Raw genomic sequence first — 13,766 nt, forward strand, 5'->3', positions numbered from 1 at the left:
TGAATAATGAGGCGGGGCTGCAGAAGGCAAGCACAGACAGGTAGAGATCGGAAAGAGGAGAGAAAGGATACATTAAATAATGAGGCGGGGCTGCAGAATGCAAGCACAGACAGGTAGAGATGGGAAAGAGGAGAGAAAGGATACATTGAATAATGAGGCGGGGCTGCAGAAGGCAAGCATAGACAGGTAGAGATCGGAAAGAGGAGAGAAAGGATACATTAAATAATGAGGCGGGGCTGCAGAATGCAAGCACAGACAGGTAGAGATGGGAAAGAGGAGAGAAAGGATACATTGAATAATGAGGCAGGCTGCAGAGGGCAAGCACATACAGGTAGAGATGGGAAAGAGGCGAGAAAGGATACATTGAATAATGAGGCGGGGCTGCAGGAGGCAAGCAGAGACAGGTAGAGATCAGAAAGAGGAGAGAAAGGATACATTGAATAATGAGGTGGGGCTGCAAGACAGGTAGAGATCAGAAAGAGGAGAGAAAGGATACATTGAATAATGAGGCGGGGCTGCAAAAGACAAGCACAGACAGGTAGAGATCAGAAAGAGGAGAGAAAGGATACATTGAATAATGAGGCGGGGCTGCAGGAGGCAACCACAGACAGGTAGAGATCGGAAAGAGGAGAGAAAGGATACATTGAATAATGAGGCGGGGCTGCAGGAGGCAAGCACAGACAGGTAGAGATCTGAAAGAGGAGAGAAAGGATACATTGAATAATGAGGCACGGATGCAGGAGGGCAAGCACAGACAGGTAGAGATCGGAAAGAGGTGAGAAAGAATACATTGAGTAATGAGGCGGGGCTGCAGAAGGCAAGCACAGACAGGTAGAGATCGGAAAGAGGAGAGAAAGGATACATTGAGTAATGAGGCGGGGCTGCAGAAGGCAAGCACAGACAGGTAGAGATCGGAAAGAGGAGAGAAAGGATACATTGAGTAATGAGGCAGGACTGCAGAATGCAAGCACAGACAGGTAGAGATGCGAAAGAGGAGAGAAATGATACATTAAATAATGAGGCGGGCTGCAGAAGGTAAGCACAGACAGGTAGAGATGGGAAAGAGGAGAGAAAGGATACATTGAATAATAAGGCGGGGCTGCAGGAGGCAAGCACAGACAGTTAGAGATCGGAAAGAGGAGAGAAAGGATACATTGAATAATGAGGCGGTCTGCAGGAGGCAAGCACAGACAGATAGAGATCGGAAAGAGGAGAGAAAGGATACATTGAATAATGAGGCGGGGCTGCAGGAGGCAAGCACAGACAGGTAGAGATCGGAAAGAGGAGAGAAAGGATACATTGAATTATGAGGCGGGGCTGCAGGAGGCAAGCACAGACAGGTAAAGATCGGAAAGAGGAGAGAAAGGATACATTGAATAATGAGGTGTGGCTGCAGAAGGTAAGCACAGACAGGTAATGATGGGAAAGAGGAGAGAAAGGATACGTTGAATAATGAGGCAGGGGCCAAGCACTGACAGGTAGAGATCAGAAAGAGGAGAGAAGGTATACATTGAATAATGAGGCGGTGCTGCAGAATGCAAGCACAGACAGGTAGAGATGGGAAAGCGGAGAGAAAGGATACATTGAATAATGAGGCGGCATGCAGAAGGCAAGCACAGACAGGTAGAGATGGGAAAGCGGAGAGAAAGGATACATTGAATAATGAGGCGGGCTGCAGAAGGCAAGCACAGACAGGTAGAGATGGTAAAGAGGAGAGAAAGGTTACATTGAATAATGAGGCTGGGGGCTGCAGGAGGCAAGCACAGACAGGTAGAGATCGGAAAGAGGAGAGAAAGGATACATTGAATAATGAGGCCGGGCTGCAGGAGGCAAGCACAGACAGGTAGAGATCGGAAAGAGGAGAGAAAGGATACATTGAATAATGAGGCGGGCCTGCAGAAGGCAAGCACAGACAGGTAGAGATCGGAAAGAGGAGAGAAAGGATACATTGAATAATGAGGCGGGGCTGGAGAAGGCAAGCACAGAAAGGTAGAGATCGGAAAGAGGAGAGAAAGGATACATTGAATAATGAGGCGGGGCTGCAGAAGGTAAGCACAGGCAGGTAGAGATGGGAAAGAGGAGAGAAAGGATACATTGAATAATGAGGCAGGGCTGCAGAAGGCAAGCACAGACAGGTAGAGATCGGAAAGAGGAGAGAAAGGATACATTGAATAATCAGGCGGGGCTGCAGAAGGCAAGCACAGACAGGTAGAGATCGGAAAGAGGAGAGAAAGGATACATTGAATAATGAGGCGGGGTTGCAGAAGGTAAGCACAGACAGGTAGAGATCGGAAAGAGGAGAGAAAGGATACATTGAATAATGAGGCGGGCTGCAGAAGGTAAGCACACACAGGTAGAAATGGGAAAGAGGAGATAAAGGATACATTGAATAATGAGGCGGACCTGCAGGAGGCAAACACAGACAGGTAGAGATCGGAAAGAGGAGAGAAAGGATACATTGAATAATGAGGCAGGGCTGCAGAGGGCAAGCACAGACAGGTAGAGATCGGAAAGAGGAGAGAAAGGATACATTGAATAATGAGGCGGTGCTGCAGAAGGCAAGCACAGACAGGTAGAGATCGGAAAGAGGAGAGAAAGGATACATTGAATAATGAGGCGGACTGCAGAAGGCAAGCACAGACAGGTAGAGATCGGAAAGAGGAGAGAAAGGATACATTGAATAATGAGGTGGACTGCAGAAGGCTAGCACAGACAGGTAGAGATCGGAAAGAGGAGAGAAAGGATACATTGAATAATGAGGCAGGTTGCAGAAGGCAAGCACAGACAGGTAGAGATCGGAAAGAGGAGAGAAAGGATACATTGAATAATGAGGCAGGGCTGCAGGGGGCAAGCACAGACAGGTAGAGATCAGAAAGAGGAGAGAAAGGATACATTGAATAATGAGGCGGGGCTGCAGAAGGTAAGCACAGACAGGTAGAGATCGTAAAGAGGAGAGAAAGGATACATTGAATAATGAGGCGGGGCTGCAGAAGGCAAGCACAGACAGGTAGGGATCGTAAAGAGAAGAGAAAGGATACATTGAATAATGAGGTGGGGCTGCAGAAGGCAAGCACAGACAGGTAGAGATCGGAAAGAGGAGAGAAAGGATACAGTGAATAATGAGGTGGGGCTGCAGAAGGCAAGCACAGACAGGTAGAGATGGGAAAGAGGAGAGAAAGGATACATTGAATAATGAGGCGGTGCTGCAGAAGGCAAGCACAGACAGATAGAGATGGGAAAGAGGAGAGAAATGATACATTGAATAATGAGGCGGGGCTGCAGGAGGCAAGCACAGACAGGTAGAGATCGGAAAGAGTAGAGAAAGGATACATTGAATAATGAGGCGTGGCTGCAGGAGGCAAGCACAGACAGGTAGAGATCGGAAAGAGGAGAGAAAGGATACATTGAATAATGAGGCGTGGCTGCCGAAGGCAAGCACAGACAGGTAGAGATCGGAAAGAGGAGAGAAAGGATACATTGAATAATGAGGCGGGGCTGCAGGAGGCAAGCAAAGACAGGTAGAGATCGGAAAGAGGAGAGAAAGGTTACATTGAATAATGAGGCGTGGCTGCAGGAGGCAAGCACAGACAGGTAGAGATCGGAGAAAGAGGAGAGAAAGGATACATTAAATAATGAGGCGGGGCTGCAGAAGGCAAGCACAGACAGGTAGAGATCGGAAAGAGGAGAGAAAGGACACATTGAATAATGAGGCGGGGCTGTAGAAGGCAAGCGCAGAGAAGTAGAGGTCAGAAAGAGGAGAGAAAAGATACATTGAATAATGATTCGTGGCTGCAGAAGGTAAGCACAGACAGGTAGAGATCGGAAAGAGGAGAGAAAGGATACATTGAATAATGAGGTGGGGCTGCAGAAGACAAGCACAGACAGGTAGAGATCAGAAAGAGGAGAGAAAGGATACATTGAATAATGAGGCGGGGCTGCAGGACGCAAGCACAGACAGGTAGAGATCAGAAAGAGGAGAGAAAGGATACATTGAATAATGAGGCAGGGCTGCAGAAGGCAAGCACAGACAGGTAGAGATCGGAAAGAGGAGAGAAAGGATACATTGAATAATGAGGCGGGGCTGCAGAAGGCAAGCACAGACAGGTAGTGATCGGAAAGAGGAGAGAAAGGATACATTGAATAATGAGGCGAGCCTGCAGAAGGCAAACACAGACAGGTAGAGATCAGAAAGAGGAGAGAAAGATACATTGAATAATGAGGCGGGGCAGGAGAAGGCAAGCACAGAAAGGTAGAGATCGGAAAGAGGAGAGAAAGGATACATTGAATAATGAGGCGGGGCTGCAGAAGGTAAGCACAGACAGGTAGAGATGGGAAAGAGGAGAGAAAGGATACATTGAATAATGAGGCGGGCCTGCAGGAGGCAAGCACAGACAGGTAGAGATCGGAAAGAGGAGAGAAAGGATACATTGAATAATGAGGCGGGGCTGCAGGGGGCAAGCACAGACAGGGAGAGATCGGAAAGAGGAGAGAAAGGATACATTGAATAATGAGGCGGGGCTGCAGAAGGCAAGCACAGACAGGTAGTGATCGGAAAGAGGAGAGAAAGGATACATTGAATAATGAGGCGGGCCTGCAGAAGGCAAGCACAGACAGGTAGAGATTGGAAAGAGGAGAGAAAGGATACATTGAATAATGAGGCGGGGCTGGTGAAGGCAAGCACAGACAGGTAGAGAATGGAAAGAGGAGAGAAAGGATACATTGAATAATGAGGCGGGCCTGCAGGAGGCAAGCACAGACAGGTAGAGATCGGAAAGAGGAGAGAAAGGATACATTGAATAATGAGGCGTTGCTGCAGGGGGCAAGCACAGACAGGTAGAGATCGGAAAGAGGAGAGAAAGAATACATTGAATAATGAGGCGGGCTGCAGAAGGTAAGCACAGACAGGTAGAGATCGGAAAGAGGAGAGAAAGGATACATTGAATAATGAGGCGGGGCTGCAGAAGACAAGCACAGACAGGTAGAGATCAGAAAGAGGAGAGAAAGGATACATTGAATAATGAGGCGGGGCTGCAGGAGGCAAGCAGAGACAGGTAGAGATCAGAAAGAGGAGAGAAAGGATACATTGAATAATGAGGTGGGGCTGCAAGACAGGATCAGAAAGAGGAGAGAAAGGATACATTGAATAATGAGGCGGGGCTGCAAAAGACAAGCACAGACAGGTAGAGATCAGAAAGAGGAGAGAAAGGATACATTGAATAATGAGGCGGGGCTGCAGGAGGCAACCACAGACAGGTAGAGATCGGAAAGAGGAGAGAAAGGATACATTGAATAATGAGGCGGGGCTGCAGGAGGCAAGCACAGACAGGTAGAGATATGAAAGAGGAGAGAAAGGATACATTGAATAATGAGGCACGGATGCAGGAGGGCAAGCACAGACAGGTAGAGATCGGAAAGAGGTGAGAAAGAATACATTGAGTAATGAGGCGGGGCTGCAGAAGGCAAGCACAGACAGGTAGAGATCGGAAAGAGGAGAGAAAGGATACATAGAGTAATGAGGCGCGGCTGCAGAAGGCAAGCACAGACAGGTAGAGATCGGAAAGAGGAGAGAAAGGATACATTGAGTAATGAGGCAGGACTGCAGAATGCAAGCACAGACAGGTAGAGATGCGAAAGAGGAGAGAAAGGATACATCAAATAATGAGGCGGGCTGCAGAAGGTAAGCACAGACAGGTAGAGATGGGAAAGAGGAGAGAAAGGATACATTGAATAATAAGGCGGGGCTGCAGGAGGCAAGCACAGACAGTTAGAGATCGGAAAGAGGAGAGAAAGGATACATTGAATAATGAGGCGGTCTGCAGGAGGCAAGCACAGACAGATAGAGATTGGAAAGAGGAGAGAAAGGATACATTGAATAATGAGGCGGGGCTGCAGGAGGCAAGCACAGACAGGTAGAGATCGGAAAGAGGAGATAAAGGATACATTGAATAATGAGGCGGGGCTGCAGAAGGCAAGCACAGACAGGTAAAGATCGGAAAGAGGAGAGAAAGGATACATTGAATAATGAGGTGTGGCTGCAGAAGGTAAGCACAGACAGGTAATGATGGGAAAGAGGAGAGAAAGGATACGTTGAATAATGAGGCAGGGGCCAAGCACTGACAGGTAGAGATCGGAAAGAGGAGAGAAGGTATACATTGAATAATGAGGCGGTGCTGCAGAAGGCAAGCACAGACAGGTAGAGATCGGAAAGAGGAGAGAAAGGATACATTAAATAATGAGGCGGGCTGCAGAAGGCAAGCACAGACAGGTAGAGATGGGAAAGAGGAGAGAAAGGTTACATTGAATAATGAGGCGGGGCTGCAGGAGGCAAGCACAGACAGGTAGAGATCGGAAAGAGGAGAGAAAGGATACATTGAATAATGAGGCCGGGCTGCAGGAGGCAAGCACAGACAGGTAGAGATCGGAAAGAGGAGAGAAAGGATCCATTGAATAATGAGACGGGACTGCAGGAGGCAAGCACAGACAGGTAGAGATCGGAAAGAGGAGAGAAAGGATACATTGAATAATGAGGCGGGCCTGCAGAAGGCAAGCACAGACAGGTAGAGATCAGAAAGAGGAGAGAAAGGATACATTGAATAATGAGGCGGGGCTGGAGAAGGCAAGCACAGAAAGGTAGAGATCGGAAAGAGGAGAGAAAGGATACATTGAATAATGAGGCGGTCTGCAGGAGGCAAGCACAGACAGATAGAGATCGGAAAGAGGAGAGAAAGGATACATTGAATAATGGGGCGGGGCTGCAGGAGGCAAGCACAGACAGGTAAGGATCGGAAAGAGGAGAGAAAGGATACATTGAATAATGAGGCGGGGCTGCAGAAGGCAAGCACAGACAGGTAAAGGTCGGAAAGAGGAGAGAAAGGATACATTGAATAATGAGGTGTGGCTGCAGAGGGTAAGCACAGACAGGTAATGATGGGAAAGAGGAGAGAAAGGATACGTTGAATAATGAGGCAGGGGCCAAGCACTGACAGGTAGAGATCGGAAAGAGGAGAGAAGGTATACATTGAATAATGAGGCGGTGCTGCAGAAGGCAAGCACAGACAGGTAGAGATCGGAAAGAGGAGAGAAAGGATACATTAAATAATGAGGCGGGGCTGCAGAATGCAAGCACAGACAGGTAGAGATGGGAAAGAGGAGAGAAAGGATACATTGAATAATGAGGCGGGCTGCAGAAGGCAAGCACAGACAGGTAGAGATGGGAAAGAGGAGAGAAAGGATACATTGAATAATGAGGCGGGCTGCAGGAGGAAAGCAGAGACAGGTAGAGATCAGAAAGAGGAGAGAAAGGATACATTGAATAATGAGGTGGGGCTGCAAGACAGGTAGAGATCAGAAAGAGGAGAGAAAGGATACATTGAATAATGAGGCGGGGCTGCAAAAGACAAGCACAGACAGGTAGAGATCAGAAAGAGGAGAGAAAGGATACATTGAATAATGAGGCGGGGCTGCAGGAGGCAACCACAGACAGGTAGAGATCGGAAAGAGGAGAGAAAGGATACATTGAATAATGAGGCGGGGCTGCAGGAGGCAAGCACAGACAGGTAGAGATCTGAAAGAGGAGAGAAAGGATACATTGAATAATGAGGCGCGGATGCAGGAGGGCAAGCACAGACAGGTAGAGATCGGAAAGAGGTGAGAAAGAATACATTGAGTAATGAGGCGGGGCTGCAGAAGGCAAGCACAGACAGGTAGAGATCGGAAAGAGGAGAGAAAGGATACATTGAGTAATGAGGCGGGGCTGCAGAAGGCAAGCACAGACAGGTAGAGATCGGAAAGAGGAGAGAAAGGATACATTGAGTAATGAAGCAGGACTGCAGAATGCAAGCACAGACAGGTAGAGATGCGAAAGAGGAGAGAAAGGATACATTAAATAATGAGGCGGGCTGCAGAAGGTAAGCACAGACAGGTAGAGATGGGAAAGAGGAGAGAAAGGATACATTGAATAATAAGGCGGGGCTGCAGGAGGCAAGCACAGACAGTTAGAGATCGGAAAGAGGAGAGAAAGGATACATTGAATAATGAGGCGGTCTGCAGGAGGCAAGCACAGACAGATAGAGATCGGAAAGAGGAGAGAAAGGATACATTGAATAATGAGGCGGGGCTGCAGGAGGCAAGCACAGACAGGTAGAGATCGGAAAGAGGAGAGAAAGGATACATTGAATAATGAGGCGGGGCTGCAGAAGGCAAGCACAGACAGGTAAAGATCGGAAAGAGGAGAGAAAGGATACATTGAATAATGAGGTGTGGCTGCAGAAGGTAAGCACAGACAGGTAATGATGGGAAAGAGGAGAGAAAGGATACGTTGAATAATGAGGCAGGGGCCAAGCACTGACAGGTAGAGATCGGAAAGAGGAGAGAAGGTATACATTGAATAATGAGGCGGTGCTGCAGAAGGCAAGCACAGACAGGTAGAGATCGGAAAGAGGAGAGAAAGGATACATTAAATAATGAGGCGGGGCTGCAGAATGCAAGCACAGACAGGTAGAGATGGGAAAGAGGAGAGAAAGGATACATTGAATAATGAGGCGGGCTGCAGAAGGCAAGCACAGACAGGTAGAGATGGGAAAGAGGAGAGAAAGGTTACATTGAATAATGAGGCGGGGCTGCAGGAGGCAAGCACAGACAGGTAGAGATGGGAAAGAGGAGAGAAAGGATACATTGAATAATGAGGCCGGGCTGCAGGAGGCAAGCACAGACAGGTAGAGATCGGAAAGAGGAGAGAAAGGATACATTGAATAATGAGGCGGGCCTGCAGAAGGCAAGCACAGACAGGTAGAGATCGGAAAGAGGAGAGAAAGGATACATTGAATAATGAGGCGGGGCTGGAGAAGGCAAGCACAGAAAGGTAGAGATCGGAAAGAGGAGAGAAAGGATACATTGAATAATGAAGCGGGGCTGCAGAAGGTAAGCACAGACAGGTAGAGATGGGAAAGAGGAGAGAAAGGATACATTGAATAATGAGGCAGGGCTGCAGAAGGCAAGCACAGACAGGTAGAGATCGGAAAGAGGAGAGAAAGGATACATTGAATAATCAGGCGGGCCTGCAGAAGGCAAGCACAGACAGGTAGAGATCCGAAAGAGGAGAGAAAGGATATATTGAATAATGAGGCGGGGCTGCAGAAGGCAAGCACAGACAGGTAGAGATCGGAAAGAGGAGAGAAAGGATACATTGAATAATGAGGCGGGGTTGCAGAAGGTAAGCACAGACAGGTAGAGATCGGAAAGAGGAGAGAAAGGATACATTGAATAATGAGGCGGGCTGCAGAAGGTAAGCACACACAGGTAGAGATGGGAAAGAGGAGATAAAGGATACATTGAATAATGAGGCGGACCTGCAGGAGGCAAACACAGACAGGTAGAGATCGGAAAGAGGAGAGAAAGGATACATTGAATAATGAGGCAGGGCTGCAGGGGGCAAGCACAGACAGGTAGAGATCGGAAAGAGGAGAGAAAGGATACATTGAATAATGAGGCGGTGCTGCAGAAGGCAAGCACAGACAGGTAGAGATCGGAAAGAGGAGAGAAAGGATACATTGAATAATGAGGTGGACTGCAGAAGGCAAGCACAGACAGGTAGAGATCGGAAAGAGGAGAGAAAGGATACATTGAATAATGAGGTGGACTGCAGAAGGCAAGCACAGACAGGTAGAGATCGGAAAGAGGAGAGAAAGGATACATTGAATAATGAGGCAGGTTGCAGAAGGCAAGCACAGACAGGTAGAGATCGGAAAGAGGAGAGAAAGGATACATTGAATAATGAGGCAGGGCTGCAGGGGGCAAGCACAGACAGGTAGAGATCGGAAAGAGGAGAGAAAGGATACATTGAATAATGAGGCGGGGCTGCAGAAGGTAAGCACAGACAGGTAGAGATCGTAAAGAGGAGAGAAAGGATACATTGAATAATGAGGCGGGGCTGCAGAAGGCAAGCACAGACAGGTAGGGATCGTAAAGAGGAGAGAAAGGATACATTGAATAATGAGGTGGGGCTGCATAAGGCAAGCACAGACAGGTAGAGATCGGAAAGAGGAGAGAAAGGATACAGTGAATAATGAGGTGGGGCTGCAGAAGGCAAGCACAGACAGGTAGAGATGGGAAAGAGGAGAGCAAGGATACATTGAATAATGAGGCGGTGCTGCAGAAGGCAAGCACAGACAGATAGAGATGGGAAAGAGGAGAGAAATGATACATTGAATAATGAGGCGGGGCTGCAGGAGGCAAGCACAGACAGGTAGAGATCGGAAAGAGGAGAGAAAGGATACATTGAATAATGAGGCGTGGCTGCAGGAGGCAAGCACAGACAGGTAGAGATCGGAAAGAGGAGAGAAAGGATACATTGAATAATGAGGCGTGGCTGCCGAAGGCAAGCACAGACAGGTAGAGATCGGAAAGAGGAGAGAAAGGATACATTGACTAATGAGGCGGGCTGCAGGAGGCAAGCAAAGACAGGTAGAGATCGGAAAGAGGAGAGAAAGGTTACATTGAATAATGAGGCGTGGCTGCAGGAGGCAAGCACAGACAGGTAGAGATCGGAGAAAGAGGAGAGAAAGGATACATTAAATAATGAGGCGGGGCTGCAGAAGGCAAGCACAGACAGGTAGAGATCGGAAAGAGGAGAGAAAAGATACATTGAATAATGATTCGTGGCTGCAGAAGGTAAGCACAGACAGGTAGAGATCGGAAAGAGGAGAGAAAGGATACATTGAATAATGAGGTGGGGCTGCACAAGACAAGCACAGACAGGTAGAGATCAGAAAGAGGAGAGAAAGGATACATTGAATAATGAGGCGGGGCTGCAGGAGGCAAGCACAGACAGGTAGAGATCAGAAAGAGGAGAGAAAGGATACATTGAATAATGAGGCAGGGCTGCAGAAGGCAAGCACAGACAGGTAGAGATCGGAAAGAGGAGAGAAAGGATACATTGAATAATGAGGCGGGGCTGCAGAAGGCAAGCACAGACAGGTAGTGATCGGAAAGAGGAGAGAAAGGATACATTGAATAATGAGGCGAGCCTGCAGAAGGCAAACACAGACAGGTAGAGATCAGAAAGAGGAGAGAAAGATACATTGAATAATGAGGCGGGGCAGGAGAAGGCAAGCACAGAAAGTTAGAGATCGGAAAGAGGAGAGAAAGGATACATTGAATAATGAGGCGGGGCTGCAGAAGGTAAGCACAGACAGGCAGAGATGGGAAAGAGGAGAGAAAGGATACATTGAATAATGAGGCGGGCCTGCAGGAGGCAAGCACAGACAGGTAGAGATCGGAAAGAGGAGAAAAAGGATACATTGAATAATGAGGCGGGGCTGCAGGGGGCAAGCACAGACAGGGAGAGATCGGAAAGAGGAGAGAAAGGATACATTGAATAATGAGGCGGGGCTGCAGAAGGCAAGCACAGACAGGTAGTGATCGGAAAGAGGAGAGAAAGGATACATTGAATAATGAGGCGGGCCTGCAGAAGGCAAGCACAGACAGGTACAGATTGGAAAGAGGAGAGAAAGGATACATTGAATAATGAGGCGGGGCTGGAGAAGGCAAGCACAGACAGGTAGAGAATGGAAAGAGGAGAGAAAGGATACATTGAATAATGAGGCGGGCCTGCAGGAGGCAAGCACAGACAGGTAGAGATCGGAAAGAGGAGAGAAAGGATACATTGAATAATGAGGCGTTGCTGCAGGGGGCAAGCACAGACAGGTAGAGATCGGAAAGAGGAGAGAAAGAATACATTGAATAATGAGGCGGGCTGCAGAAGGTAAGCACAGACAGGTAGAGATCGGAAAGAGGAGAGAAAGGATACATTGAATAATGAGGCGGGGCTGCAGAAGACAAGCACAGACAGGTAGAGATCAGAAAGAGGAGAGAAAGGATACATTGAATAATGAGGCGGGGCTGCAGGAGGCAAGCAGAGACAGGTAGAGATCAGAAAGAGGAGAGAAAGGATACATTGAATAATGAGGTGGGGCTGCAAGACAGGATCAGAAAGCGGAGAGAAAGGATACATTGAATAATGAGGCGGGGCTGCAAAAGACAAGCACAGACAGGTAGAGATCAGAAAGAGGAGAGAAAGGATACATTGAATAATGAGGCGGGGCTGCAGGAGGCAACCACAGACAGGTAGAGATCGGAAAGAGGAGAGAAAGGATACATTGAATAATGAGGCGGGGCTGCAGGAGGCAAGCACAGACAGGTAGAGATATGAAAGAGGAGAGAAAGGATACATTGAATAATGAGGCGCGGATGCAGGAGGGCAAGCACAGACAGGTAGAGATCGGAAAGAGGTGAGAAAGAATACATTGAGTAATGAGGCGGGGCTGCAGAAGGCAAGCACAGACAGGTAGAGATCGGAAAGAGGAGAGAAAGGATACATTGAGTAATGAGGCGGGGCTGCAGAAGGCAAGCACAGACAGGTAGAGATCGGAAAGAGGAGAGAAAGGATACATTGAGTAATGAGGCAGGACTGCAGAATGCAAGCACAGACAGGTAGAGATGCGAAAGAGGAGAGAAAGGATACATTAAATAATGAGGCGGGCTGCAGAAGGTAAGCACAGACAGGTAGAGATGGGAAAGAGGAGAGAAAGGATACATTGAATAATAAGGCGGGGCTGCAGGAGGCAAGCACAGACAGTTAGAGATCGGAAAGAGGAGAGAAAGGATACATTGAATAATGAGGCGGTCTGCAGGAGGCAAGCACAGACAGATAGAGATCGGAAAGAGGAGAGAAAGGATACATTGAATAATGAGGCGGGGCTGCAGGAGGCAAGCACAGACAGGTAGAGATCGGAAAGAGGAGATAAAGGATACATTGAATAATGAGGCGGGGCTGCAGAAGGCAAGCACAGACAGGTAAAGATCGGAAAGAGGAGAGAAAGGATACATTGAATAATGAGGTGTGGCTGCAGAAGGTAAGCACAGACAGGTAATGATGGGAAAGAGGAGAGAAAGGATACGCTGAATAATGAGGCAGGGGCCAAGCACTGACAGGTAGAGATCGGAAAGAGGAGAGAAGGTATACATTGAATATTGAGGCGGTGCTGCAGAAGGCAAGCACAGACAGGTAGAGATCGGAAAGAGGAGAGAAAGGATACATTAAATAATGAGGCAGGGCTGCAGAATGCAAGCACAGACAGGTAGAGATGGGAAAGAGGAGAGCAAGGATACATTGAATAATGAGGCGGGCTGCAGAAGGCAAGCACAGACAGGTAGAGATGGGAAAGAGGAGAGAAAGGTTACATTGAATAATGAGGCGGGGCTGCAGGAGGCAAGCACAGACAGGTAGAGATCGGAAAGAGGAGAGAAAGGATACATTGAATAATGAGGCCGGGCTGCAGGAGGCAAGCACAGACAGGTAGAGATCGGAAAGAGGAGAGAAAGGATCCATTGAATAATGAGGTGGGACTGCAGGAGGCAAGCACAGACAGGTAGAGATCGGAAAAAGGAAAGAAAGGATACATTGAATAATGAGGCGGGCCTGCAGAAGGCAAGCACAGACAGGTAGAGATCAGAAAGAGGAGAGAAAGGATACATTGAATAATGAGGCGGGGCTGGAGAAGGCAAGCACAGAAAGGTAGAGATCGGAAAGAGGAGAGAAAGGATATATTGAATAATGAGGCGGGGCTGCAGAAGGCAAGCACAGACAGGTAGAGATCGGAAAGAGGAGAGAAAGGATACATTGAATAATGAGGCGGGGTTGCAGAAGGTAAGCACAGACAGGTAGAGATCGGAAAGAGGAGAGAAAGGATACATTGAATAATGAGGCG

This window comes from Ambystoma mexicanum, chromosome 14, assembly GCF_040938575.1.
Source record: "Ambystoma mexicanum isolate Mex_15411 chromosome 14, UKY_AmexF1_1, whole genome shotgun sequence".
In the NCBI taxonomy this organism is placed as follows: Eukaryota; Metazoa; Chordata; class Amphibia; order Caudata; family Ambystomatidae; genus Ambystoma; species Ambystoma mexicanum.